Genomic DNA, 27,861 nt, shown 5'->3' with positions numbered 1-27,861 from the left:
TCATCAAAACCCCATACTCCAGCTGCATAAAATAAAACAGAACCCACCATTGAATCAAATAATTGTGTAAATGTTGAAAACCCAAGGTCAGTGCACACTTTCATTTTACTCTACACACCCCCTAGCGCCCTTCCTTTCAGGAGAGAGTGGCTCATAGTTCACAGTTATTGATTGAACTTCCCCTGGCTGTGGAAATAACATTGGAATTGTTAAAACTGGGTGGCGCTCCCCTTTAAAGATGTGAGGTGAACAACGACAGCTCGCCTCAGACCCTGCTCCAAGTCCATTTCACTAAAATATTTACGACATGAAAAAACTGCAAACACAGCCTCACTTTTCTATTTTTAATAAAAACCCCACCTGCTTCATGCCCGGTTTACCTACGAGCTCCATTAAAAATGATACTGAATCATCACAGACATCCAATTTCAGAAGGAGGCTTAAGACGTGAAAATGGCCAAGGCAATGAACATGATTCAAAGCCTGAAATGCAACGCTCCTCCTCACCTTGCAGCCCTGTTCCAAATCACAGACCTCGCCTCCTTTATAGATCCCCGCCTCAAGGTATTTTTTTGTTTGTTAAAGTAAGTGGTCTACATGTTCAAATAATAGCTCTACACTGACAGCCATCAGTGATATAGAGTGTCTGGTCAGCAGTGTTGTGCTAGTTACTAAAAAATAGTAACTCAGTTACTTTACTAGTTACTTCATTTCAAAGTAACTTCGTTACTGTACTAGTTACTTACACCCAAAAGTAATGAGTTACTGTGAAAAGTAACTATTTAGTTATTTAAAAAAATAAATAAAAAAAAAAGATTGCTCCCGAGTCCCATGCCCCAGATAGTATTCAAAATCGGTTGATCAACTTGACAGTTTCCATTCACATCACCGAACTCTGCTAAGCAATGTGGTCTAGATACAAACACAAATCTGACACAAACAAATGTTGTCCCGAGTCGATATAATAAGAAGTGCGGCGGTTGAAGGAACAGCCTTGATGTCGCCGGAGCGTTTCATTATAACCATTATAATTCAAGGGTACTTGAACTGTACTGCTGTACTGTACTGTACCCATTCTGCAATCTGTTAATAAAGTTTTCATTCATTCATTCATTCATACTACGACTATGCTTGCACCTCATGGTACCAAAGCACCTCAAAGGCGCTTAAAACAAAATTACAAACATCACAAAACAAACTGGTCAGACTACTACTTGACCTGAACCCACCTCACCCCTGCCCACTTTGACAACCTAGGATGGCTTAGAGTAGACGACAGAGTACAGCAACTTGCAATGGGCCTGGTCTACAAGATACACTATACGACCGGGGTACCCATGTACATGTCAAAATACTTCCCAAAGGTCAGTGAATACCACAACCACTACACCAGAGGGAGCTCCACAAATCATGTAAAACCCAGATTCGGCTCAAACAAGGGACTAAACACGTTTCGCAATTATGCCACAACAATGTGGAACGCCCTACGGGTAACAGTACTGTATATTTGAATACCGTTTATGTCACAAATGTATCAGTACTAAATACCTATATGTCCCTATGCCATAAATGTCATGTATGTCATAAATGTCTATATGAATTGAAAATGGGGGACCCTGATGGAAACAAGACAAACGTCTTTCTCAGGTCTGCATCCCCTTAACAATTGTATGTATTGAGCCGTACTGTATTGTACCCATTCTGCAATCTGTTAAATAAAGTGTTCATTCATTCATTCATTCATTCATTCACCATCTTGCAAGTTGCAACGTTGTTTAAGATATCAATCAAAGCATTGCAACGTTAGAATAGTTAGGATATCAATTGTGCATGAAAGGACTATTTATATTGTTTGATTAGTATTATGAGATTCCCTGGCAGATTTCGTACAGTCAAAATCCGTTGATCAACTTGAGTTTCAGTTGCACTCACCAAAGTCTGCGGTGGTCGAGATGTAGTAACGTTACGTTAGTCGACTCCAGCAGCGCCTCAAACATGTTCTTTATCTCGTTTCCATGTTGTATATTAATTATCTCTCCAAGTAGTTGCTAAATGGTTTGTTAGTTTGTTACTGCGTTCTTTTTATGTGGATTCACATAGCGAGCGTTTGTTTTGTTTACAATAGAGAGGGTCTATTTCTTTCCGTAGCCGCATCTGGTTTTCGCACTTCTGATTGGCCAGTGGCCAGACTCGCCTCGTATCATTCTACGCGGGTGGGGATGAGGATAATAATAATCACTACCGCTCGCTATCAATCTACGCCGTATATAACGCAAATAACGCAGTGACGAACCATTCAGTAACGTAAGTAGCGTTACTGAATTTCAAAAGTAATGCGTTAGAGTACTAGTTGCGGCAAAAAGTAACTTCGTTTCTGTAACGCGTTACTTTGTAACGCGTTAGTCCCAACACTGCTGGTCAGTAACATGGGTCTCCCAGTCCCTCCACTCTGCAGTAAACAGTCATCACTGATATAGAGTGTCTGGTCAGTAACATGGATCTCTCAGTCCCTCCACTCTGCAGTAAACAGTCATCACTGATATAGAGTGTCTGGTCAGTAACATGGGTCTCCCAGTCCCTCCACTCTAAAGTAAAGATAAAATATATTTCCTGGTATCCCAGTAAAAGAATCTACAAGTACACTAAGCTAATTTAGGCGGCTGGGTGGCGCAGCGGACATTGTGCTCGTCACCAACGCAAGATACATCGGGTTCGACTCCGGCTGTCGGGCGTTGCCTCCGGCTTGGGCCAGTCGTCATACTAACTCAATTGGCAGAGTTAGCGGGTGGAAGTCGATGGGTGGTAATCTGGAGCGCACCCTTCCTTCACAACGGTGCACTCCAGCCCTCAAGGCCAAACAGTAGTTTCAAGTCAACAAGTGTTAATAACCGTGATTTCAATATCAATTAAAGTAATCGTAAAATAATCAAGCAGCCCTAATGTACCGTCTAATTGCGCCTCCATTAGTCGTTTGTTTTGCATCTCGACAAAACAAGGAGAGACTCTCGCGTCATCTTCTGGTCACACATGACTCACTTTATTATTATTTGTTCATTCATGGTTGTGTAATATGGGTGTGCGTGTGCATTATTGTTTTAGAAAGAACAATAGATCTCCAGCTATTTTGTCAATTACCAAGAGAAAACAATAAACCAAGATGATTTTGGCTAACGTTGAAAAACATTCCGCCACTGATTTTTGCCTGTTGCAAATCAAATAACAACTCAACTGAAATGAGCTACTTTATCTTCCATGAGGAACTTCCATTTGTGCAGTGGCCAAACAAAAACACAAATACCACAATCACAAGGCAAATTACACTCCGGGCCAACGTGATTAATAATGAATGGCCGTTTGCAACCGCGGTACATTATGAATCAAAATGCATCAAATAACAAGTCACCGCTCAGCAGTGCAACATTTTAATGCATTCCCTCCATTAATCAGGAGCTTGGGACGCTTCACGAGGGTTCACTTCAGTTGCAGTTTAATGTCCTGGGCGGATTTAATTAGTCAGCTGAACCGTAATCACTGCATTAGGCCGTCAGTGGCAAAGTGAACGCAGCCGCTACCTACTACAACCACGAGCCCTTCAACCACTTAGTGTTCTCAGCCTTCCAGCCGCAGAGAGGAAGGAGGAGCAAAACTACGAGTAATTTTGTATCCAACAACATGGAGGCTTGTTTCAGTGATTCAATACACGTCAAAACTCCCTGTAGCGGAAGCTGTGGTATGTCAGAGGATCGGTCTCCCCATCTCACTCTCACTCTCACCCTCTCTCCAAGATAGAGTCAAGTGTTACCACCTCAGGGCAAGAGACCTGAAAGGACATCATGGCTGTCTATACTCATTTACAGACACAGCAGACGGAGCACGAGCACCACAGGCCAGCATAGACCACCATAGACAGCATAGACAGTTAACCAACATAGACAGCTAGCCAACATAAACTAACCAACAATAGACAACATGTCATAAAATAAATCAACATTTCATCTCATTTGTTCCAAAATCCTAAAATGAATCCAATAAGCATGCTAGTATCAATGTGAACATAACCTGCAAATTCCAACTGTAGAAGACTTCAAAATAAAGGCGTCCGTGGACAGACCGCAAACCTTTATTTATTACTTGTTAATAACGTCTTTCTGTCTGTCTAACAGTCATACATACAACTCTAGTAGTGTACACTACTCAGTGCAATGATGGTCATCCAGAACGCAGCCGCCCGTTTGATCTCCAACCTACCGAAGTCAGCCCATGTTCCCCCACTTCTCAGGGACCTGCACTGGCTCCCCATCGCCGCATGAATCCGCTTCAAGGCCCTCGACCTGGCATACGATTAATTCGAATTCATGATTTAGGAAGATTTTTTTTATTAAATTACATTTTCAAATATTTTTTTATTTGAATTAAATTGTCACCTTTTATTTTACAAAAAGTGATGTTTGGTGAAAGTTAGATTTGCACTTTATTAATCCCAATAGTGAAATCCATTCTTGTTTGATGATCAAGAGGCACCTTTTATTTGTTTGAAGTGAAGTTTGATGAAAAAGCAAGTTATTGCACTATTAATCCCAATAGGGACATTCATCTTTGTTTGATCAAGAGTAACCTTTTATATATATTTATAATATATATTTATATATATTTTTTTTTAAACTGAAGATTGGTGAAAGTTAGGCTTGCACTCCAATCCCAATAGGGAAATTCATCTTGGTTTGAATATTTTTTTTGTCAAATAAAAACAAAGCTTATTTGAATGATTTCCTTGGCGTTTCTAGTTTTTAAGAGAAACAATCTATTAAAATGGTAAATCAGATGTGGAGATTTTATTTTTAGGCCATATCTCCCAGCCCTAGCTGAAACACAACCAATCTTTCGCTGTCGACTAAAAACACACTTCAATCAATATCTGAAATGAATACAAATAAATAATAATAAAAGCACTAACCAATCTTATTGTCCTACACTACGATGCACTCCTCCTACTACTAATATGTCTTATGTCTATATGCACTCAATACTGCAGCACCCAAGTTTCAGCACTGTTTGATCATTGTTACTCAGCTGAAATAGTTGTACCCTTCCTGCTGACTTGTCGTATAGAACCTATAAGTCGCTTTGGATAAAAGGGTCAGCTAAATGTAAATGTACAACACCTTAGATCAGCGGTTCCCAAACTTTTTTGGCCGTGCACCCCCTGTCACCTCCCGACCTAGCTGACGCACCCCCCAATGGGTTTCTGTTAGAAAAAATTGTTGCTAGTCTCCGTGCACAGATTTTATTTTTTATTTTATCTCTTCCCAAGGCGACTATGGATAGGGAATTTCTTTATTTAATTAAAATGTTCACGACAACATGGATGCATGTACTCTGCCAGCATGTTTAATATCCATAATACTAAAGGTTTGACTAAGATTTTTATGAATTTTTATTGTAAATTTTTTATTTTATTTTTATTTTGTTTTTTATACCACCATTAGCCTTTTCATGTCACGCACCACCTAGAGGGCGCTCGCGCACCACAAGAGGTGCGCGCACCAGAGTTTGGGAATCACTGCCTTTAGATGAAACCTATACTGTAGGTAGGACTCTTGATTATAGAGGTCGACAGATTTTTAAAAGGATACTGTTAAACTGAACAATCTGTTGTTTTAATGTGCAAAATAAAGCTTCAACAGCTTCTGTGTGTTTTAGACTTGTGCCGAATCGTTCTTTTATTTTGGAAACCCCAGACCTGAAGTTGCCTTGGCAGCGTGTCGTGTTTTGTTTGTAACACGTTACTCACAGAGAGGCTGCACAAACATGTTATGTTGGCTGTCGTCTCACGCCGGTGATCAGTCACCATGGAAACTGCAGATCAGATCTAGGCTACCTGACGTCTGCCTGATATCAAGACACGCGATCAGGAAACGTGTGCTTTTAGTGGATTATATGGTGGGAATAATAATGTGTTCTCAACGGGGGACGGGGATTACTTCTGTTGCACAGACCTGCGTTAACGTTACACACATTGTTAAATGCCACTCTTACAAACCATTAGATTCGATTAAAATGTACTGTCTGTCATCATACAGCACAAGTACAGTACGACGAAAAGAAGTTTGGCATCCAACCAGAGTGCAAATGTAACAGTAAAGCGCAACAGCAATATAGAATGTACATGTGGTTAAACAGTAGGGCTGTCTTAAATACTTCGAAGCTTCGTTCGATGGGCATGGGATTCGAATATGAAAATAAAATTCGGTTATGTAAAAAAAAATATATATGCGATTTTTTTATTTTTTTTTGCTAAATCAACTCTGCCTCTCTTTGTTAACTACAACAAGCAATGCTGTTTGTTATTTAAGACGAGGTCGGACTCGGCACTGACAGATTTGTGTTCATTGTGCTGCTTTTATAAAGCCTCAAATGACGGCTTATATATTGAAATTCTTTATTCGGAATAACCCCTGTAGCATCTCGTTTTCGAGGGGCTCCTAATTACAATATTTCATGAAAGCAAAGTGTTTTGTTCGTCTAAGATTTAAAAAGGTTTAAACTTTACAGCACTGACAAAGTTGAACAAAGTGCTGTACAAGTCCCACAACATAAGAAAAAAATAATTATTTTATTTCGAAGCTTCGAATTAAAATCGAATCTCGGCCCCGAAGCTTCGAATTCCAAAAAATAAATCTGGGTACAAAATATACTAATTAGTACTAGTACTGAGTGGAGTGCTATTGAGATGTGTACAGAGTTGTAGTATAATAAATAAAGACAGTATGACGTAGTAAGAGTCGAATATGTACAGATAGTAAGTAGGGCTGTACCGAATGTAATTTTCTAACATTCGAAGCTTCTATTGAAGTATTCGAACGAAGCTTTGAATGTCTGTCGTCATATTTGATGACGTAATCAAAAGGAAATTTGTAAAAATAAAAAATATAAAAATGTATATATACATATCCTCAAACTAAATCCTCAATTTGAATGAAGTGATTCATCTGATTAAATTAAGTCTTTTGTTTAATTAAATCAACTTTCTTTAACTCGTCAGTTTCGTCAACATAAATAATCCAATAAGGGCACGGTTGGTACGAAAGTGATGGTGACGTCTTGATGGAGCGCCGAGCGGATGCAGATAGGCTACATCATTTATGATGTTTTATTAAAATTTTGATGATGAGTCATATACTATAATACTATAATATTAGTGTAGCCTAATCTTTATCTGCAACTGTGAAGAAAAACCCCATTGGTTTAAACAGAATTAATACACATAAGAATGTATATATATAGATATATAAAAACATTTGATTCAAATGTTAATTTATAATTTGAATGTCAACATTATGAACGAAGCTTCAAACTATTCGGTACAGCCCTAACAGATGGATATAGAACATTACTATGTGCAGTTAAGTACAGACAGGATAGGTATAAATAAAATACAAGATATGTACAGCATGTTAATTAATGTTGGTGATGGTGGATACTGGATATTCCCGGAGCCTAAAGTGTGCGATTTAATTTCATGAATGGATAGTTACGTTTTACATGGCTGGATTATTTGGAAGAGAGAACGCCAAACTGGCAAGTACAAACAAACAAGGAATAATAATATTCATATTTTATGTTTTCCATATCACCAGTTTCCAAATATCACGGATCGCCTGGTTTGAGTAAATATGAATAACTAGTCCAATTGCCTCAAAATAGAAAACCGCCAGTTGGATATAGTAGATAAAACACAAGGGATCTGAAATGCAGAGGACTTGTCCTTAGAACAGAACAGGGTATATTCAACATCAACAGAGCTCTGTGTTGGCGAGCTTCAAACAGCGTTGGTTGTGCCTGGTGGTCAAACCGGGCCGTCCCGGCAGGAAACAAGCGGGTACCGCGGTCACACTAACAACACGCACCACAAACACGGTCACACTAACAACACGCACCACAAACACGGTCACACTAACACATGAATCCTCCTGTTATCTCACCACAGCAGTGGTGGCAGCCCCACTCCTCTCTCTCTCTCTTTATCCCTCTCCCCCCTCCCTCTATCCCTCCATCTATCTCTCTCCCCCTCCCCCTCTCTCTCCCCCCTCTCTCTATCCGTCCATCTATCTCTCTCCCCCTCTCTTCTCTCCCCCTCCTCTCTCTCCCCCCTCTCTCTCTCTCTCCCCCCCGCTCTCTCTCTCCCCCCCATCTCTTTCTCTCCCCCCTCTCTCCATCTCTCTCCCCCCCGCTCTCTCTCTCTCCCTCTGGCCCCTCTCTCTCTCCCCATTTCTCTCTCCCCCGCCTCTCCCTCTCTCTCCCCCCCGCCTCTCGCTCCCTCTCTCCCTCCCCCCCGCCTCTCCCTCTGCTTGCTAGTCAGCCTGGACCATCCAGAGATGTGAGTGACTCTGGCCCCGTCAACAGCTGCCAGCCCCTGGCACGGCGCGGCCCTCCGACACTGATGGATTGTGGGAGAAGAGCCAGAGTGATTAGTCCCGACTGCAGGAGTCTTACTGCTGCACATTCAGCCTGGCAGAGACGGTACCTGAGTCTTACTGCTGCACCATCAGCCTGGCAGAGACGGTACCTGAGTCTTACACCGACACGCTAAATCACAGGCCCGCCGCTCAACGCACTCTACATGGGCAGAGCGGGCCGTCATGTGAAGCGCCCGTCAACAGGAGCGAGCGGAGGCATTGTGTGGAGGAGGCCATCCATCGCCGCTACGCTACGTCCACCACGTCTACTGCCGTCCGGGACGGTAGAGGGGGGGGGGGAGAGAGAGAGAGAGAGAGAGAGAGAGAGAGAGAGAGAGAGAGAGAGAGAGAGAGAGAGAGAGAGAGAGAGAGAGAGAGAGAGAGAGAGAGAGAGAGAGTCGGGGAGAGAGAGTCGGGGAGAGAGAGAGAGTCGGGGAGAGAGAGAGAGAGAGAGAGAGAGAGAGAGAGAGAGAGAGAGAGAGAGAGAGAGAGAGTCGGGGAGAGAGAATCGGGGAGAGAGAGAGAGTCGGGGGAGGAGAGAGAGAGAGTCGGAGAGAGAGAGAGAGTCGGGGGAGAGAGAGAGAGAGAGACAGAGAGAGAGAGAGAGAGAGAGAGAGACAAAGAGAGCGAGAGTCGGGGAGAGAGAGAGAGTCGGGGAGAGAGAGAGAGACAGAGAGAGTCGGGGAGAGAGAGAGAGTCGGGGGAGAGAGAGAGAGTCGGGGAGAGAGAGAGAGAGAGACAGACAGAGAGAGAGGAGTCCGGGGAGAGAGAGAGAGAGAGAGAGAGAGAGTCGGGGAGAGAGTCGGGGAGAGAGAGAGAGAGAGTCGGGGAGAGAGAGTCGGGGGAGAGAGAGTCGGGGAGAGAGAGAGAGAGAGTCGGGGAGAGAGAGAGAGAGAGAGTCGGGGAGAGAGAGAGTCGGGGGAGGAGAGAGAGAGAGTCGGGGGAGAGAGAGTCGGGGAGAGAGAGAGAGAGACAGAGAGAGAGAGAGAGTCGGGGAGAGAGAGAGAGTCGGGGAGAGAGATAGAGAGAGAGAGAGACAGAGAGAGCGAGAGAGAGCGAGAGAGAGACAGAGAGAGCGAGAGAGAGACAGAGAGAGAGACAGAGACAGAGAGAGCAAGAGAGAGACAGAGAGAGAGAGAGACAGCAAGAGTGAGACAGAGAGGGAGAGAGAGACAGAGAGAGAGACAGAGAGAGATAGAGGGGGAGAGAGAGAGACAGAGAGAGATAGAGAGAGACAGAGAGAGATAGAGGGGGGGAGAGAGAGAGACAGAGAGAGATAGAGGGGGAGAGAGAGAGACAGAGAGAGATAGAGGGGGAGAGAGAGAGACAGAGAGAGATAGAGGGGAAGAGAGAGATACAGAGAGAGATAGAGGGGGGAGAGAGAGAGACAGAGAGTCCCGCTTGATGACCCGCCTTTAAAGGGGGGGGGGGGGGGGGGGGGGGGGGAGACGCCGCGTTCCACTCTGGCGTTGCTTTTTTAACACGACAACAGAACGGGCCGGCGTTCAAATATGTACCCCGGGCTTGATGGTAACGAGATGTTTACTCTCTTTTCATCTTAACGACACATGTGCTCACATCGTGTTCGGCGATGGCGGCGGGACCGAGTCGGTAGAACAACCTTCCGAGAAACGTCGCCGCCTGGCGGGGGGAATTAGTGGGGGGGGGGGGGGTCCGTGCAGCCGTTAGGAGTCTGCCCCCCCCTGCCAGATGTAGAGTGACTAGTGACTAATGTTCCAATCGCTCGCCCAACAACTCTTTCCCAGCGTTCCTTCTCGCACGCTGTGCATCTGCTTAATCCGTCTCGTATTAGAACCATGCAATCCCTCTAACGCTCAGGGCCTCTATAGTGTAACCAGAAAGAAGGGGGGGGGGGGGGGGGGGGACTAATGTTATTCAAAAACTATATATGCAGAACAAACTGTCCTCAGGTTCTATTGTAGAGCCGACTTTTTCCTGTCAGACACAACAGATGTTCATTAGTGATGAGAGTGAAACTGAACCGGGAACAGTCGTGCAGCAGAAGAGCCAGAACACAACAAGTCAAACCTCTGGACTGACGGGAGAGACTAGTGTTGTCAACACGCAGGCTGACGTCTTAGGGATAGGGGATGGGCAGATAGGTTCCTGAATAAATACAGTTGAGTTACTGATTTGTTTAGTTAGTATTGTTACTAGTTTAGTTAGTTAGTTTAGTTAGTATTGTATTTGTGGTTGGAGCCTTTGTGTGTTTTTTTTGTGTGAGATGTGCTTAGGCTAATGTTTGTTTTTATTGTTTTTTTTTGTTACTGTAATGTTGTAGGTTGTGTGTTAGGACCCCAGGATGAATAGTCTTACTTTCACCCATGATGGGTGTAGACTAATGGGGGACCCATAAATAAACAAATAAACAAACCAGAAGATAAGATTGTTACTTTAGGCAGCAGTTGTTATTGGTTATGGTTCACGTGGCTAACTGACAAACAACCATGTGATCAGCCTTTTATTGGACATCACTTTAATCGATGGGAAAAAGTTATACAAACGGGAAAGAAATTACTCAAGTAAATGTACCGTTACTTTTGATTACATTTTATTTAAGTAAAAGTAAAATTGCTGTTGTGAAAATCGACCTAAGTAAAAAGATAAATAGTTGTAAATGTACTCCGGAGTAAAAGTGTTACTTTTGTTTATGGTTGGTGGGTGGGGGGTGGCGTGGCAGAGGGGTATATATATATATATAGTTTAAACTTTAAATACACCTTTACAAAATAAAGTGCATGAGAACAAAGTACAGCGATCCAACGCCACCACGGAGGGAGACATCAACACCAGCTCCGGTGTCGACCGTCCCACAAAAAAAACACTTTAATTTTGATCACCGAAAAATGTCAACAGTCATTCACCGAGTGGATGATTATAATCAGCCCGTACGCGTGTCCAACAGTGGGGGGGATGCTGAGGATGGAAAAAGCCGACTCTCTCCAGAGTGAGCAGCAGATTACAGGCTTCCATTGTTGACGACAAACTGGAAGGCTTCTTGTGAGCATGTGGCAGGAGGAGACGTGAAGCCGAGTGTGATGAGCCTGCTGCTGTGGTGCGCACGGTCGCTGCAGGGCGAGCGAGCTCCACGGAACAGCTCTCTCTCTCTCTCTCCCTCTTAGGGCTGAGCCCAAATGTTCGAACTTTTTTTAATATATATTTTTTATGCGTCTATTCATTCTGTTTAAACCAATGGGGTTTTTCTTCACAGTTGCAGATAAAGATTAGGCTACAATAATATTATAGTATTAAAAACTGATGAGTTATATTCATTAAAGAAAGTTGATTTCATTTTTTTTTTAAATACTCATATAAATCAGACGAATCACTTTATTCAAATTGAGGATATAGTTTGAGGATATTTATTACAAAAATAATAATAAAAACTATTTTGAATCTTTTTTTTAAGATTATTATTTTTTAATTAAAAATGAAGGTTCCAACATCCGTTCGAAAAACCCTGATGAAGTTCGAATCCCAAAAACAGGCTTTCGGGACAGCCTTACTCCCTCTCCATCTCGCTCTCCATCTCGCTCTCCCTCTCTCAAGAATGCAGATGCAGTTAAATGAATTGCAAGTGTGCTGTAGCCAAAGCGAAAGTGCCGGCTTGAGAACAGACTGACGAGACTAGTGGAGCCACATCAAAAGGAGGTGTGCGTTGTTAAAGGCCATGTGTCGTGCCACGGAGAGCCCTGGAGCCTTGGATCTGCGTCATGGACGACGTCTATTAGCGTTTTATGCTCCGTGAAACTCCGTTGGTGTTGGGACAAGAGTAGGGATTGGATGGGTACCGTTCACATTTGAACCGATACTGTACCGGTACCTGTGAATCGCTACCGGTACCCAACGGTACCTTTTTTCGGTACGGTTAGTCTATAAAAATGTAATCTACCTACCTCAGTCGTGAAAAAAATTATCCAAACTTAAAATAACCACACTTTCGACCGTTTTCGGCTTGCCATTGCCCCGACTGCTTTGTTGTTGAATCAAGACAAATCCTAGGTAAGCGTATATTGTGCGTGTGAACGTTGACATGAAAAGAAAAAAGGTTAAAACACGTTTTTTTTAAAGTGTAAAAAAATATATATAATATTTTTTATTTTTTTATTTTTTTATCTCACATGAATCGATACTCGGTAGTACAGACGTGTTTCGGTAAGTACCGAATTCGGTACCCATCCCTAGACAAGAGTGCCTTTATAGCACACGTCGGGCCTCCTAAAAATAGACCAGGTTACGGTTCATTCTTCGATTTGACTGAGATTCGTGTTATTTGATCTGAGGGGGGTAAAAAATAACTGTTATTCAATAACGCTCCGAGCTCACTATCTGGTAGATTAGCAAACAGATTCATTACAGGGCTTTCAAACAAGACTGTGCAACTAGGGGGTGGAGGCTAAATAAATTGCAATAAAGAAAGCAAGTAAGTTACTGCAACTTAAAAAGGCATTAAGTAGTTTAACGCTGAACACTAAACACACAGGCAGTGGAAGAGAGGAACAGAGGACAGAGCAATCATGTATTAAGACAATGATACATCCGTTTCTAAGATGGCCCCAAGCTTTCACTGCAAATTTTAACAAGCATCTAGCAAAATAATAAAACGTTTTTTAAGACCACATGATGGTGGCGCTCGGCTGGTGTGGAGGGAAAGCCCTGCTCCATTACAGCTCAGCGAGCTGGCGAGACACGACCCCCATCGCTGGGATGGATGAGAGATTTGGAGCTAATGTTAGCTCATATATTTGAGTAATCTAGAATCCATACTCGGCGCCCTCGGAGTTGATGGGACGTCAGTAGGATCTCGGTCTGCTGCCTCGCTCTCGTCCGTCACCATCTCTTTACATTGATTTAGCACCAGCCTGCTCTCCTCCTCACTGCTAATTGAACGCTTGACTGGTGCAAAGCTTATGGAAAGCCGGTTACCTTTTTCTTCTTTTACATTTTTTATTTGTATTATTATTATTATTATTATTATTTAAAAAAATAATAATTATATATATATATATTATTATTATATTTTTTTTAAACTTTTTTTTACAATTACTTTTACTTTTTACTAATGTGACCAATTACAATACTTCAAACTAAATATACTTAAGTAAAAGTAAAATGACTGATTTTCCAAACTACTCAAAAGTAGTACAATTACAAAATAAAAATCTACTAAATGACAGTAACGAGAATACATGTTAATTATGAGTTACTTTCCCCCCTTGATCCTAATGAAATGACGTGAACACAAAAGAATATCGACATCTCCCACTTGGGCTTTGCACAAATGTCATAGAATACAATTAATGTTTTCCAATTGACCGCCTGTGATTAATGACTAGGCTATAAGCAGCACCGCTGTCTTCCATCAGCTGAATTATGCACGTGAGGAAACGTCGGCCTGTTTGTTTAGCGTTACAACATCGATTGGCTTATTTTCGAACAACTAGAAGAAGGCGAAAATAATAACTTTGCACACAGCGAACACTATCCTTCCAGCCTCATCTTCCCGCTTCTGGTCCGACCACTCGCTCGCCTCAGACGACCCGCTCCAGGGTTCACTGGACGGGGAAGCAGATGGATCCGTTTGTTTGGTTACCGAGGGGAGTAAATGCTCCACTGCAGGGGTTGTGTTAAAGGAACACGCCAACATTTGGGGAAATTGGCTTACCGTCTTCTCCAGAGAGACAAGAAGATAGATACCAGTTCCTCTCTGTGCGTTCAGTAGAAATATAACCATCTCAAATAACCAACAATAATAATAAGTTCTCATTCACACCTAGCCTGTCCCTCCATGGATACAAGTTACAACCCTGTGTACTAGCCATCGCTCCGTCTCGCACGAACAACACGTACTCCGAGAAGGCATCACTAATCTATGATAAAAAAAACGTAAACAAAGTAGTAGCGCGGCTTTCCCCAGAAATTTCGGGTGCTGAGTCGAAACCAGGCAGTATTTTCTGCAACTTATAAACATAATTTCAATAAAATAGCAAAAGTACAGTGTGCAAGGTATAAGCTGGCCCTGTAAAATCTTAAAAATAAGTAAATAAAAACGCATGGAGGCGCTGCGCCCCTATACAGTGCAGGGAAATCCCAGAGTAGCTAGTGCTGGCAGATAGGTACACACACAGCAGATATGTAATAAGAAAACTGTCACAACTAACCTTGAGGGTCAATAAAGATGGTTGAAACGTTGCGTTACTTCCATGACAACCAGAGATTAAACCTCTGAGCAGCTATTTGATGTGGCTCATTGAGCAGAGGGCTCCGTGTCTTGGGGGGGATAATATAGCCCCCGTTCAGTGACATCATCTACGATTTAAAAAAAAAAAGAGAAAACATCCCAACATACATTCCCCAGTAACTCATTGGTGTGTACAAGAGTAGCGTTTGCATGCGTCAACCCAAATGACAGATTTGAATCACCTACGCTGCTGAATTAGGCGCGGTATTTTGATCCGCGGCCATAAATACTTCAGTCAAATTGAAACAGCGAGCTTGTACAGAGAGAGCGAGTGTTGTGGGAAAAGTTGCACATGTGTACGATATGTACGATAAACAAATACCATTGCCGTGGCGGGAGCGCTCAATATATCGTGAAATGTAGGCCGTATCGACCCTTTACCCAGAATCCCCTGGCTCACCTGAACATGGTTTTGATTGGTTGAGACCGGTGGGAAAGGAAGGCCTGCATCTGCATTATATTTTGTGATGGATTGCTTTTAGAACCAAGTAGTTGAATGGGGTCAATGAGGTCACTGCAGAGAGGCGTTTACGTATCCACTGTATTCGATTAGGCTACGCCGTCACTGCCGACAGCTTGATGGGCAGACGACAGGTGATTGTAGCCTGTGGCTAATGAGCTCCGTTGATGGCGTGTGACAAGCTACAGTCTCTAGAATGTTGCACCGCTGTGACGAAAATAATAATCGCTTGATCAAGTCAAGTCATTTATTTATAAAGCACGTTTAAGAACTCAAGAGGCAACCAAAGTGCTGTACAATCAAAGCCTAAAATGTCATAATACAAATTACAGAAATACAAAATAAATATAGTTATTGTGATTACGATTATTAATGGAATGACATACCTGCCAACATTAAAAAACGCACACTGGCTAGGTTCCTAGGCCTGTGTACTACTGGGACACATTGTTGTGGCTTCCGTTCCTAGGCTGGTCTTGTTTATCACAGCAGAAATACCAACAACATCTTTAGAACCCATCTGTGAAAACAACTAACAAACGGCAGATGCTCACTTTCAGGCAGTCTGGTGTCACAGTAAAAACCTTCCTCTAGTAGACGGAGTCTTGGTGATTCTACTACTTTTTACAGCGTATTTATCCAAATAATGATGGAATTAGACCCGTTATTTACCTGTGAATATTCATTAAATAGGCCCATTATTTTAGTCCACATCGTTCCTGGTATATTTCAATAGGAATGTGTGAAGGAACATCAGTGATGCAGCTCATGGCAAAGACGCTCGTTAGTTACCTGAAATGTGGGAGATTAATGGGAGAGGTGGCAGGGGACCATTATAGGCTAAAGTGGAGTGTTGGCAGGTACTGGATTAGACTGAATATCTTACCTCCGTGGTGTGGGAGGAGTCAGTGTTGGCCGCGCTCTTAACACCTTCATTGCACAAAAGATTATTCCAAATGATGGTTTTAAAAAACATTGGGTCATGTATATAACCCCCGTTCCCTGAAGGAAGGGAATGAGATACGACGACACAGATATGGTGACATACAAGTTTCTAGTTCTCTGCCTTTATGCCTCTCCTCTGCTCCTCACACGTTTTGCAAAGCGGCGGAGGCGTCACACTCGGGTCAGGGAGGAAGGCTCTCACTCTGCTCAGGGAGGAAGGCTCTCACTCTGCTCAGGGAGGAAGACTCAGGGAGGAAGGCTCTCACTCTGCTCAGGGAGGAAGACTCAGGGAGGAAGGCTCTCACTCTGCTCAGGGAAGAAGACTCTCACTCTGCTCAGGGAGGAAGACTCAGGGAGGAAGGCTCTCACTCTGCTCAGGGAGGAAGACTCTCACTCTGCTCAGGGAGGAAGACTCAGGGAGGAAGGCTCTCACTCTGCTCAGGGAGGAAGACTCTCACTCTGCTCAGGGAGGAAGACTCAGGGAGGAAGGCTCTCACTCTGCTCAGGGAGGAAGACTCAGGGAGGAAGGCTCTCACTCTGCTCAGGGAGGAAGACTCTCACTCTGCTCAGGGAGGAAGGCTCTCACTCTGCTCAGGGAGGAAGACTCTCACTCTGCTCAGGGAGGAAGACTCTCACTCTGCTCAGGGAGGCAGACTCAGGGAGGAAGACTCTCACTCTGCTCAGGGAGGAAGACTCAGGGAGGAAGGCTCTCACTCTGCTCAGGGAGGAAGACTCAGGGAGGAAGACTCTCACTCTGCTCAGGGAGGAAGGCTCTCACTCTGCTCAGGGAGGAAGACTCAGGGAGGAAGGCTCTCACTCTGCTCAGGGAGGAAGACTCAGGGAGGAAGGATCTCACTCCGGTCTGGGACTGGTGTCTCACTTACGAGCCTCGGGCCTCAGGGTAAATCACCAGGAGAGAGCGCTCGGCATTCCCGCGGGGAAAATCACTTTTCTGGGATTAGTGCTCGACTCTCTGGACGATCCTAAAACACATTCTTGGGAAACGTCAAGGAGGGAGGGCTATGTGTGCATCTTGTTTTTTAAGTTCCAAATGATTGGAATTCTACAAGTAAAAGAACACATGGCCTGCCCAGCTGTTCTAGAGGGGCCTCAGTAGGTGGTGTAGTGTCATCACGTCAGGATTAGGGCTGCGCGATTAATCGAAATAAAATCGCGATCTCGATTCATAGACCTATGCAATCTCATTTCTAAATAATTTTTTTTTATTAAACATTTTTATTTTTATTTTTTTACTTTTTACTTAACTTTTTTAAATGACGATTCTGACTTGAGTCATTTTGTATGTTACAAGAGACTTAGTTAAGTTTAAGTCAAGCACTTTCATATATGTTATGTTTAAGTCAAGCACTTTGATATGTTATGTTGTCTGTTTAAGAAAGAGTGGAATAAATGATTTTATTGAAAAAATAAGAATCGTGTGAGAGAATCGTGATCTCAATTCTTAGAGAAAAATCGTGATTCACATTTGAGCAAGACTCGCCCAGCCCTAGTCACGATACCAAGATATTGACTTCGATACCGATACCAGCCTAAGTATCACGATACTGGTTCTAAAGCGATACCACGACAAAAACCTAAAATATCAGGAAAAGTTATGGAATATAATATTAATATTAGATGACAGAACATGGAACACTGTTTATAAACACTGACAACACTCTTGACACACACCCACTATGCAAAGCGTGCACTCTCTCTCTCTCTCTCTCTCTCACACGCACTGCTCCAGTCACGCATCCACTCAACTCATAGAAAATACAGCATCAGGCTATTATTCTAAAAGTATTGATAGTAATAAAAGACCAAAAGTATTGGACTGTTTTTAACAGCCATGTATCGCAATACTTTTCTAGTATCAGTGTGTCGTGCAACCCTAAGGTGATGCCTGTGCTGCCTTCACCGTTCTGGGCGTGGCCTTCACCGCTCTGGGCGTGGCCTTCACCGTTCTGGGCGTGGCCTTCACCGTTCTGGGCGTGGCCTTCACAGTTCTGGGCGTGGCCTTCACAGTTCTGGGCGTGGCCTTCACAGACAAGAGGTCTCTCAAGGCCCCGGTTCAACACAAGTGCACCTGGCTGACGACCTATTAAGAGTCCGACGTTCAGAATCGTCACCGCCTTTTTTCGCGGTTCTACAGAAGGTTGGCGCTGGTCAAGCGGGGGCGGAGAAATGAACCGGATATAAGTCTGGGATGTAGCCATGATGAGTCCCAAACGGATCAGAACACAGCTGTGTTTATTCTTCACTAAAACAAGACGACAGAGGGATATGGCTGAGGAAGGCTTGTTCAACAATGTGCCTCCAGAAGATCCACCTCATCACCAGAGGACTGTGAAGAAGAGCGGAGCTAGAGCTGTTATTATCCCACGGGGTAAACAGAGGGGACGGTCAGTCAGTCACTGAGCCAGAAGAGTTCAGGAGGAGGGAGAGACAACAGACCGGTCGCCCCACAGACCTGTACAGTCAGGTCCAGGAATATTTGGACATTGACTGACACAATTTTGGCTCTGCACACCCGACACACAATGGACTTGAAATGCACATGTAGAAACCGTTGTAATTCCTACACCGTTCACCCGATTTGGATGTAAATACCCTCAAATTAAATCAAACGAGTCCGCACTTACTTAAGGCACATCTTGATCGGCACATTTCAAGTCCGTTGTGGTGGCGTACAGAGCCAGAAGGATGACAATTGTGTTTATGGACCCACCAGACTACAGTATATACACGGGTTGCACAGATGAGGAAAGGCATGTCCAAAGTATTTCCAAATGTCCGTTGAGCAATTTGATGATGCCATGCATCAAATGTGCCATATATCTCTTTCGGAGAGTGACTTTTCAAACCAGCATAAAAATACCTTCAGTGGAACTCCTCTTATCCAGTCTGAATAGTGCTACAACTCGAGGTAAGTGGATGTTGTTGGGGTTCTTGAGGCTCTACCCGACGTCTGTTCTGTATTTTGAATGTATGTTTTACCGTTTTTACTGGTATCCTCCACAAAAGGTTATTGAAGTTATTATAATTATTTTATTTTATTTTTTCAAATTCAAATGTCTCCGTTCACGTTCGAATCTCGTGTCATGTAAATTCAAAATTAAATTAGAAAATAACGTGACAGCCCTAGTCCCGTGCCCATGTGTTGTATTGAGGGAAACTTTGGGTTATGTATCCAATGAAAGAAGGGAACGAGAGATATGACACACAGAGGGATGATGAAGAGCGGCTTTAGAATGAGTTGCTTGGTCTAAAGCGGTGGCATTTGAAAGGTTAACCTTCTGTAGTGTGGTAGTGAAAGATTAACCTTCTGTGTGGTAGTGAAAGAGTTAACCTTCTGTAGTGTGGTAGTGAAAGATTAACCTTCTGTAGTGTGGTAGTGAAAGAGTTAACCTTCTGTAGTGTGGTAGTGAAAGATTAACCTTCTGTAGTGTGGTAGTGAAAGATTAACCTTCTGTAGTGTGGTAGTGAAAGGTTAACCTTCTGTAGTGTGGTAGTGAAAGATTAACCTTCTGTAGTGTGGTAGTGAAAGGTTAACCTTCTGTAGTGTGGTAGTGAAAGGTTAACCTTCTGTAGTGTGGTAGTGAAAGGTTAACCTTCTGTGTGGTAGTGAAAGATTAACCTTCTGTGTGGTAGTGAAAGAGTTAACCTTCTGTAGTGTGGTAGTGAAAGGGTTAACCTTCTGTAGTGTGGTAGTGAAAGATTAACCTTCTGTAGTGTGGTAGTGAAAGATTAACCTTCTGTAGTGTGGTAGTGAAAGATTAACCTTCTGTAGTGTGGTAGTGAAAGGGTTAACCTTCTGTAGTGTGGTAGTGAAAGATTAACCTTCTGTAGTGTGGTAGTGAAAGATTAACCTTCTGTAGTGTGGTAGTGAAAGGGTTAACCTTCTGTAGTGTGGTAGTGAAAGATTAACCTTCTGTAGTGTGGTAGTGAAAGATTAACCTCCTGTAGTGTGGTAGTGAAATATTAACCTTCTGTAGTGTGGTAGTGAAAGGGTTAACCTTCTGTAGTGTGGTAGTGAAAGGGTTAACCTTCTGTAGTGTGGTAGTGAAAGATTAACCTTCTGTAGTGTGGTAGTGAAAGATTAACCTTCTGTTGTGTGGAGTGTGGTAGTGAAAGATTAACCTTCTGTAGTGTGGTAGTGAAATGTTAACCTTCTGTAGTGTGATAGTGAACGATTAACCTTCTGTAGTGTGGTAGTGAAAGGGTTAACCTTCTGTAGTGTGGTAGTGAACGATTAACCTTCTGTAGTGTGGTAGTGAAAGGGTTAACCTTCTGTAGTGTGGTAGTGAAAGGGTTAACCTTCTGTAGTGCGGTAGTGAAAGATTAACCTTCTGTAGTGTGGTAATGAAAGATTAACCTTCTGTAGTGTGGTAGTGAAAGAGTAACCTTCTGTAGTGTGGTAGTGAAACGGTTAATGAGGGCAGTATAACCGTATCATGTACGGAAATGCTGACTGTGTCAATATTACACAGCAGTGGCCTATTATTTGGTGACCGCAGATGCACTTGCACACTAGGGGTGGGAATCACCAGTTTCATCATGATACGATACGATATCGATTCTTTGGACAACGATACGATATTTGCCGATATCACAAAGTCTCTCACGATACAATATGATACGATTAGATTCAGGTGCCTGCGATCGATATGAGATGATATCATATGCCCATTTAACACAATCAGTAACATTTAGATCAACAAAAAAAAGGTAATGAAAATATCATTTGACATTTGTATTTTTGAGCTCTTCCAGACATTTAAAGGAAAATCAATCTATTGTTTTTAATACAAATAGACCTCCTGTTCACTGTAAAGTGCCACGTTTTTATATATTGAGCTTTAAACTTTAAGCTAAATTTTTTGGAACTCAAAACTCACAACCTCCCTCTCCCAAACCGTTCCTACAACAATTTGTTGATGTTGCATGATCATGTATAGGCCTACATTTATTATGTATTATATTGTTTATGTTTAAATAACATTTAAACATCAAACTCCTCTGACCTCATCTGGTCTTTCCAAAGACGCGCGCACACACACACACACAGAAAGGGAGAATGCTATGCTGTAACATCTACACACACGGAGCTACTGCTGTTGTTCTTGGGCGGATATGAGACTCGCCACAGGATTGATATGAATCGATCTTATTACATTGCATCAATCCGATTCGATTGTTGATAATTACATCGATGTATCGATCTGGATCGATGTATCGTCCCACCCCTATTGCACACACAGACAGACTCACACACACATTCAAAGACCCTATTGCAGTATACACACGCAGTACACACACACACACACACACACACACACACACACACACACACGCAGTACACACACACACACAAACACTCACTGTCAAGCTCCGGTGAAAAGGACCAATATTCCCGTCCACAGTTAAAGGTAGAATCTGTAACGCCACAAAAAAAGAGGCCAGCTTGGTATTGCTACGTTGTTTACATTTATTTCTTTGTTTTGTGTTTAATGTGTGTGGGTTGGAGTTGAGAGTAACTTATTAAAGTGTGAATTTCTCCAGAACTCTCTTGGCAGAGCCTGATGTGTGGCCAGCAGAAAGCAAGGACCCTCCCGGACCCTCGCCCTCTCTCTCAAACGTAAGACCAAAACAAAAAGATTTAAACAAAGTGCAATACCAAGTGGGGCCTCTTTTGCCTGGAGTTCACCGTTTGACTGCCTTACAGATTCTACCTTTAAAGACCTTGTCCTATGATGAGGCCCATATTTAATGCCTGCAGCTGAGGTAAAGATCTAACCATGTGAAACAATTACATCGCTAGCGGCCCAGGCCACGCTCCTCTGCTGGCTGGTTAGCGCTGACTAGGGGGGGAATAATTGATGTAGCCTGCCTAATCGAACAACCCAGCAGCCTGTGACTGACCACCATACTGACCGATGACCACTGGACACATTTTGTCACACAGTTAAGAAAACGATCTGGAATCATGGATTCAAAGAAATATCAGTCAAGTAGTCAAATGAGATCGACATCAGACAGCAGTCCACACAGCTAATAAACAAAAAACGTAATCAAACACTCCAAAATGGAAGAAATATGACCGGCAGTCGAGAAAACTGAAAAATTGCTAATCACCCCAATCTGACAGATGTTTAACAAGAGCCTTTAGATTCACAGTATCTCAAACTAAAAGGTGCTGTAAGTGGTATTTTCTTTGTTAAAATAGGTGGTCTACATTCCAACGGTCATCACTACTGATATATAGATAGAGTGTCTGGTTGGTAACGTGGGTCTCCCAGTCCCTCCGCTCTGCAGTCTGCAGTAAACAGAAAATACATTTTCTGGTATCCCGTTCCCACTTTATCCAATGAGGAGAGAGAACTCCACACTGCAAGAATGGTCTGCCTAAAAATAAGAAATAAGAACTAAAATAAAAATATGTGCTTGAAACAAGTCAAATAATCTACCGACAAATTTGACTTGGCAGGATTTCTAAATATTTTTATTTTATTTTATCATCTACATATAGGGTTCTCTCTCCTGATTGGATATGGGAACAGGATACCAAGTGGGAACAGGATACCAGAAAATGTATTTTGTGTTTACTGCAGAGCGGAGGGACTGGGAGACCCATGTTACTGACCAGACTCTCTATATCAGTGATGGCTGTTTACTGCAGAGCGGAGGGACTGGGAGACCCATGTTACTGACCAGACACTCTATATCAGTGATGGCTGTTTACTGCAGAGCGGAGGGACTGGGAGACCCATGTTACTGACCAGACACTCTATATCAGTGATGGCTGTTTACTGCAGAGCGGACTCAGCGGAGGGACTGGGAGACCCATGTTACTGACCAGACACTCTATATCAGTGATGGCTGTTTACTGCAGAGTGGAGGGACTGGGAGACCCATGTTACTGACCAGACACTCTATATCAGTGATGACTGTTTACTGCAGAGTGGAGGGACTGGGAGACCCATGTTACTGACCAGACACTCTATATCAGTGATGGCTGTTTACTGCAGAGCGGAGGGACTGGGAGACCCATGTTACTGACCAGACACTCTATATCAGTGATGGCTGTTGGAATGTAGAGCTATTTAACACTTATTTTTAACAAAGAAATACAACGTACAAAATAGCTGTCCCAGTATATTTTTGCAACAGTCCCCTCCCGTCCTCGTGCCCAGGGTCCGTCTCAGACGCCCTCACAGCAGCCTCTCACACATCCCCTTAAACCTCCTCTATTGTCGTCCATCAAGGGGATCCAAATATGAGCAAGGAGCCAAAGTTCATGTTCCTATTAGCAGCCTTTCGCTATTTTTATTCTTATATTAAAACCCACGAGGGGGAAATTATTACTAGTCATGGCTGCATTTGACCCATCTTGACTTATTTAGGAAGTCTGCACTGCAGTTATTAAATGCTGCACTCCGGGACCAACCTTGGTCAAGGGACCAACTCCAGTTGTGTAATAACTGTATCTTGGTCAAGGGCAACGGCAGGAGGGGGGGGGGGGGGGGGGGGGGGGGGGGGGGGGAGTAAATATACATGCAGAAATGGGGAGAACATGCAAAGATATCATGCCAGTTACGAATCCACCTTGTGTATACTGCACCTTTACTCATAGTATATATTCCGATTCAAAATCTTTCATTTATTGTAATGTATAATATAACCGATAGGGCATACATTACAGACCCTCTCATCTGCACCTTTCTTTACACCGTTTACTTTTATATTCCGATTTTTAATGCCTATAGTTATGTCTTTGTATTATTACCCTGCCCATACCTGTACGTCCCTTCCCCCATGATGCTGCTATGACACCTGAATTATTTCCCCAAGGGGATCAATAAAGGAATATCTTTATTCCTTTATTTCATCTGATCTTAAACTCCACACAGAAAGCCCCGCTGCTGGGGGTTTGAAACCCAGGACATTGCTGCTGTGAGATGCAGGCCTGCGCCACCATTACTTTACACTAGTACTACACACTATTACACTTTACACCGTTACACTAAAAGAAATGTTTAACCGTGAAACTGTTTGTTGACCAGAGAGTGAACTGTGGCCTAGACTCTCTCACGTGGACGCCAGCTGGACCAGGCCGGCCCGACGCATGCAGACTTGAGCACAGCCTAAAGGAACTCATATTAGGTACTAAGGGTCAAACTTGGATTTTTTAAATGCAGCAGAATCTGGCAGATGAACAGAGGCCACGTTCTGATCATGCAGTACGTCAACGCAGTTAAACAGGCCAGATTGCCAAATGACAGTTTAACAAAAATGACAGTTTTGAGGAGAAATGGAAAGAAAGGTCTGATATGATGTGTCTAAGTGAAAGGTGAACGTTGCCTATTTCTGAGTCATCGGAGATGTGTTTCGTCTCGGTGAGCTGCACACCGTTCAAGCTTTCTGGATAATGAGGCGTATTCTCTACCTCGCTCTCTAGTCAACCCTCGACTGTCTCTTGGCTTGATTCATGTGTTTTCCTTTGCTGGTTTGTTTTGTTTTGCTTGTATCTTCTTGCAATATTTAAAAGATCAGTTCACAAAATATACTATTTTCTAGTATCCCTAGTATCCAATCAGGAAAGGGAACTCCATGCTGCAAAAATTGTCTGACAAAAAAATAAGAAATAAGAACTAGTTTTAAACAAATAATGCATGGGCTTGAAAAAAGTCAAATGATCTACAACAAGTGCAGTAAGAAAATCTGGCTTGGTAATATTTCTTGAAATCGGAGGGGTGGTTTATAATATAATTAACCCTACCAAAAAACGGTTAACCCTTTCACTGCGACAAATCACAGAAAGTTAAACCCTTTCACTGCCACACAACAGCCGGTTTAAACCCTTTCAGTGAAAGGGTTAAGGGGTGGGTGGGTTGACAACCACGGCTGGGTCAGAGAGGGCCCCCCCCCTCCGCCCCTCCTGGTGGGCTGCCCCTGGCTGCAGCAGCAGCCTCAAACTTAACAGACCACAGAGAGGGCCCCCCCCCGCCCCCCGGGGCCCCCCCGGCCGCCCCTCCTGGTGGGCCGCCCCTGGCTGCAGCAGCCACACTCACTACGTGTCGTCACGTGCCAGAAAGAGATCAAAGAGAAATGATGCTCGCGACATTCTGTACCTTGTGAAGAAGAAGAACAACACAGCAGGTCTCAGTCTCGGGCTAAAAAAAAAACTAGCTAGCTTTAATGTTTTGCAAAAGCTTGAAATCCCTGCATTGTAATAGTCATATTTACCAGAGGAAAATGCATGCGTTCTGGATATACAGAAATAGAAACAGACAGAAAAAAGGCAACAAAAAAAAGGGGGCCATAATAATATGTCTCATCTGGCCAATTAGCTCGCCTGCTAGCCAGCCCAGTAAAACAGCAACAGACTGAATGTTAGCTTCGATGGCTCTACTCACTCACTCACTCACCGCCCCCCAGTATCCAACTCCGGAGCGTCCCAGGATGAAGCCGCGGATGTCTTGTTGTTGCTAGCTGTGTCCAAATTGTAAACACTGCAACGTTATGCCGTGGTTTTAATGTCGCACGTCTACAACACTGTGCTGCTGTCTGTGTACCGACCCCACTCACTGGACGCACGGCGGCTCAGAGCTGCACTGCTGGAGACCCGGAGCATTCTGGGAGGAGGAGGTGTTGATTAACCGTGCGATCAAAACTGGGGAAATGTTGGGAAAGGGCCCCATCTGGTGGTCGGGATGGGTACTACTTGATTTGTGCATAATAGTGTGTGTAGCTATACTTTTAGATTATTAGATGATTGATTGATTGATTGATTGATTGATTGAAATTTTTATTAACAGATTGCAGGATGGGTACAATACAGTACAGCTCAATACACACAATTGTTAAGGGGATGCAAACCAGAGAAAGACTTTCGTCTTGTTTACATCAGGGTCCCCCATTTTCAATTCATCATAACATGTATGACATACACGACATACAGGTAGACAGACAGTACTGTTACATTTAGACATTTATGACATACCAGAGTACAAAAAGAGTCTAAAAAGAGAGACAGTACAACAGTACAACCAGGGACATGCACAGGACTTTAGAGGGGCAGGTGCTCAAAGGCTGAAGAGGGCACTATACCTGTGTGTGTTCTATCTAACCGAGCGCTCGAAGCGTGCAAGCCCGGTTTTTAAGGGCCCTTTTCGGGTGGGGGGGGGGGCCCCCTTTTTATGGTTTTCGGGACGTTTTGGTGATCAAATATTGAATATTGAACTATAATAATCAGTGCAGGAGCTCACTTATCCTTGAAAGACACTTTTATCACTGACTTAAAAGGCCCATACATCTCCATAAATGTTCAGGGGGGAGGGAATAAGTGCTTACCCTACAGACCCAAGAAGTGCTGTATATTCTGTATTGTTTAATATAAATGCATTTTTTATTCCAATCACGATTTGTATTTGAGATTCACAAATCCCATCGGACTTGACTTCTTCGTGTCCCTCAATGAGTGTAATACCAGCATTCAACTGTATGGGCCACAGCGGTTTCTATCATCATCATCATCACCCACGCTATGCATAAAATATATAGGTCCGCGGAGAGGCATGCTGAGGAGGCCGTGCAAACTGCAATGGAATATGGGGCATCTCTCTCTCTTACCTAATATTTTTATTCTAAAAAATTCCTGACATTTTTCAGTTGGAAGGGCAGTCTATATGCCCTCAACCTAGCATACCGTGCGGCAAAGGGAACCGCTCCCGCCTACCTCCGGTCAATGGTCTCTAACTACACACCCTCAAGACCCCTACGCTCTGCATCTTCTGGCCGCCTCAGACCTACTCCTATCCAAGCTCCGGGAGGGTCATCAAAGAGAAGTCGCCTATTCTCAGTCCTTGCCCCACAATGGTGGAATGAACTACCCACCCCAGTTAGGACAGCCGAATCACGTCCAATCTTTCGCCGTCGACTAAAGACGCACTTCTTCAACCATTATCTGAAAAAAAAAAAAACTATAAAAAAAAGAAAATCTAACCCTAACTAACCGTACTGTCATGCACTTGTCCTAATAAACTAACCTACACTGTAGCACTCAACACTTTGATGAACATTGTTGCTCAGCTGATAGAGTTGTGCCCTTCCTGATGGCTTGTCGTACAGAACTTGTAAGTCGCTTTGGATAAAAGCGTCAGCTAAATGACTAAATGTAAATGTAAATGTATATGCGTAACGGTAAACAAATACAATTTTTTTTTTTTTTTTTTAATGGCACTTTTTTATGAGGCTCAAAAGGGCAGGTGCTCAAGCACCCCTTGGGCTCTATGTGTGCATGTGCCTTACAACGAAAATACGTTTGGCATCCCACACCAGAGTGCAAATGTAACAGTAAAGTGCAATAGTAATATACAATGTACAGGTGATTAAACTGGGTATAAAATATATGAAATAGTACTACTGAGTAATAGTGCTTGATTGATTAGAGGAGTAAGGTCAAGCAGTAGTCTGACCAGTTTGTTTTGTGATGTTGGTAATTTTGTTTTTAGCGCCTTTGAGGTGCTTTAGTACCATGAGGTGCACGCATAGTCGTAGTACCCTTGAATGAGTGCTCCTGCCAGAGTCTTCAGGGTATTCTTGTTTACCAGAGAGGAGATCCGGAACAAGAATCTAGTTTGTTGGTTGACTTTTTTATTACATTGGATGCCATTTTGCCACAGGAAAGATTTGCCTGAGTGCTAATCAGGTACATATGTACAGAGTTGTAGTAT

At 43.2% G+C, this 27,861-nt stretch overlaps 1 protein-coding gene across 3 annotated transcripts in view; it reads right to left on the bottom strand.

Annotated features, from left to right (window-relative positions):
* The window catches only part of extl3 (exostosin-like glycosyltransferase 3), an 86,758-nt gene extending 61,056 nt beyond the window's left edge, over positions 1-25,702 (bottom strand). The window contains exon 1 of one of the 3 annotated variants that reach the window (XM_084314948.1): positions 25,543-25,702. The gene's annotated coding sequence lies outside the window, so the exon portion shown is untranslated. The remainder of the gene's footprint in view (positions 1-25,542) is intronic. The other 2 variants (XM_084314949.1, XM_084314947.1) reach the window with 2 other exon arrangements.
* Positions 25,703-27,861: the final 2,159 nt, after the last annotated feature.

The sequence above is a fragment of the Notolepis coatsorum genome, assembly GCF_963971535.1.
Source record: "Notolepis coatsorum genome assembly, chromosome: 5".
Taxonomy (NCBI): Eukaryota; Metazoa; Chordata; class Actinopteri; order Aulopiformes; family Paralepididae; genus Notolepis; species Notolepis coatsorum.
The sequence above is the reverse complement of the archived record's forward strand: the minus strand, read 5'-3'. Positions and strand labels throughout refer to the sequence as shown.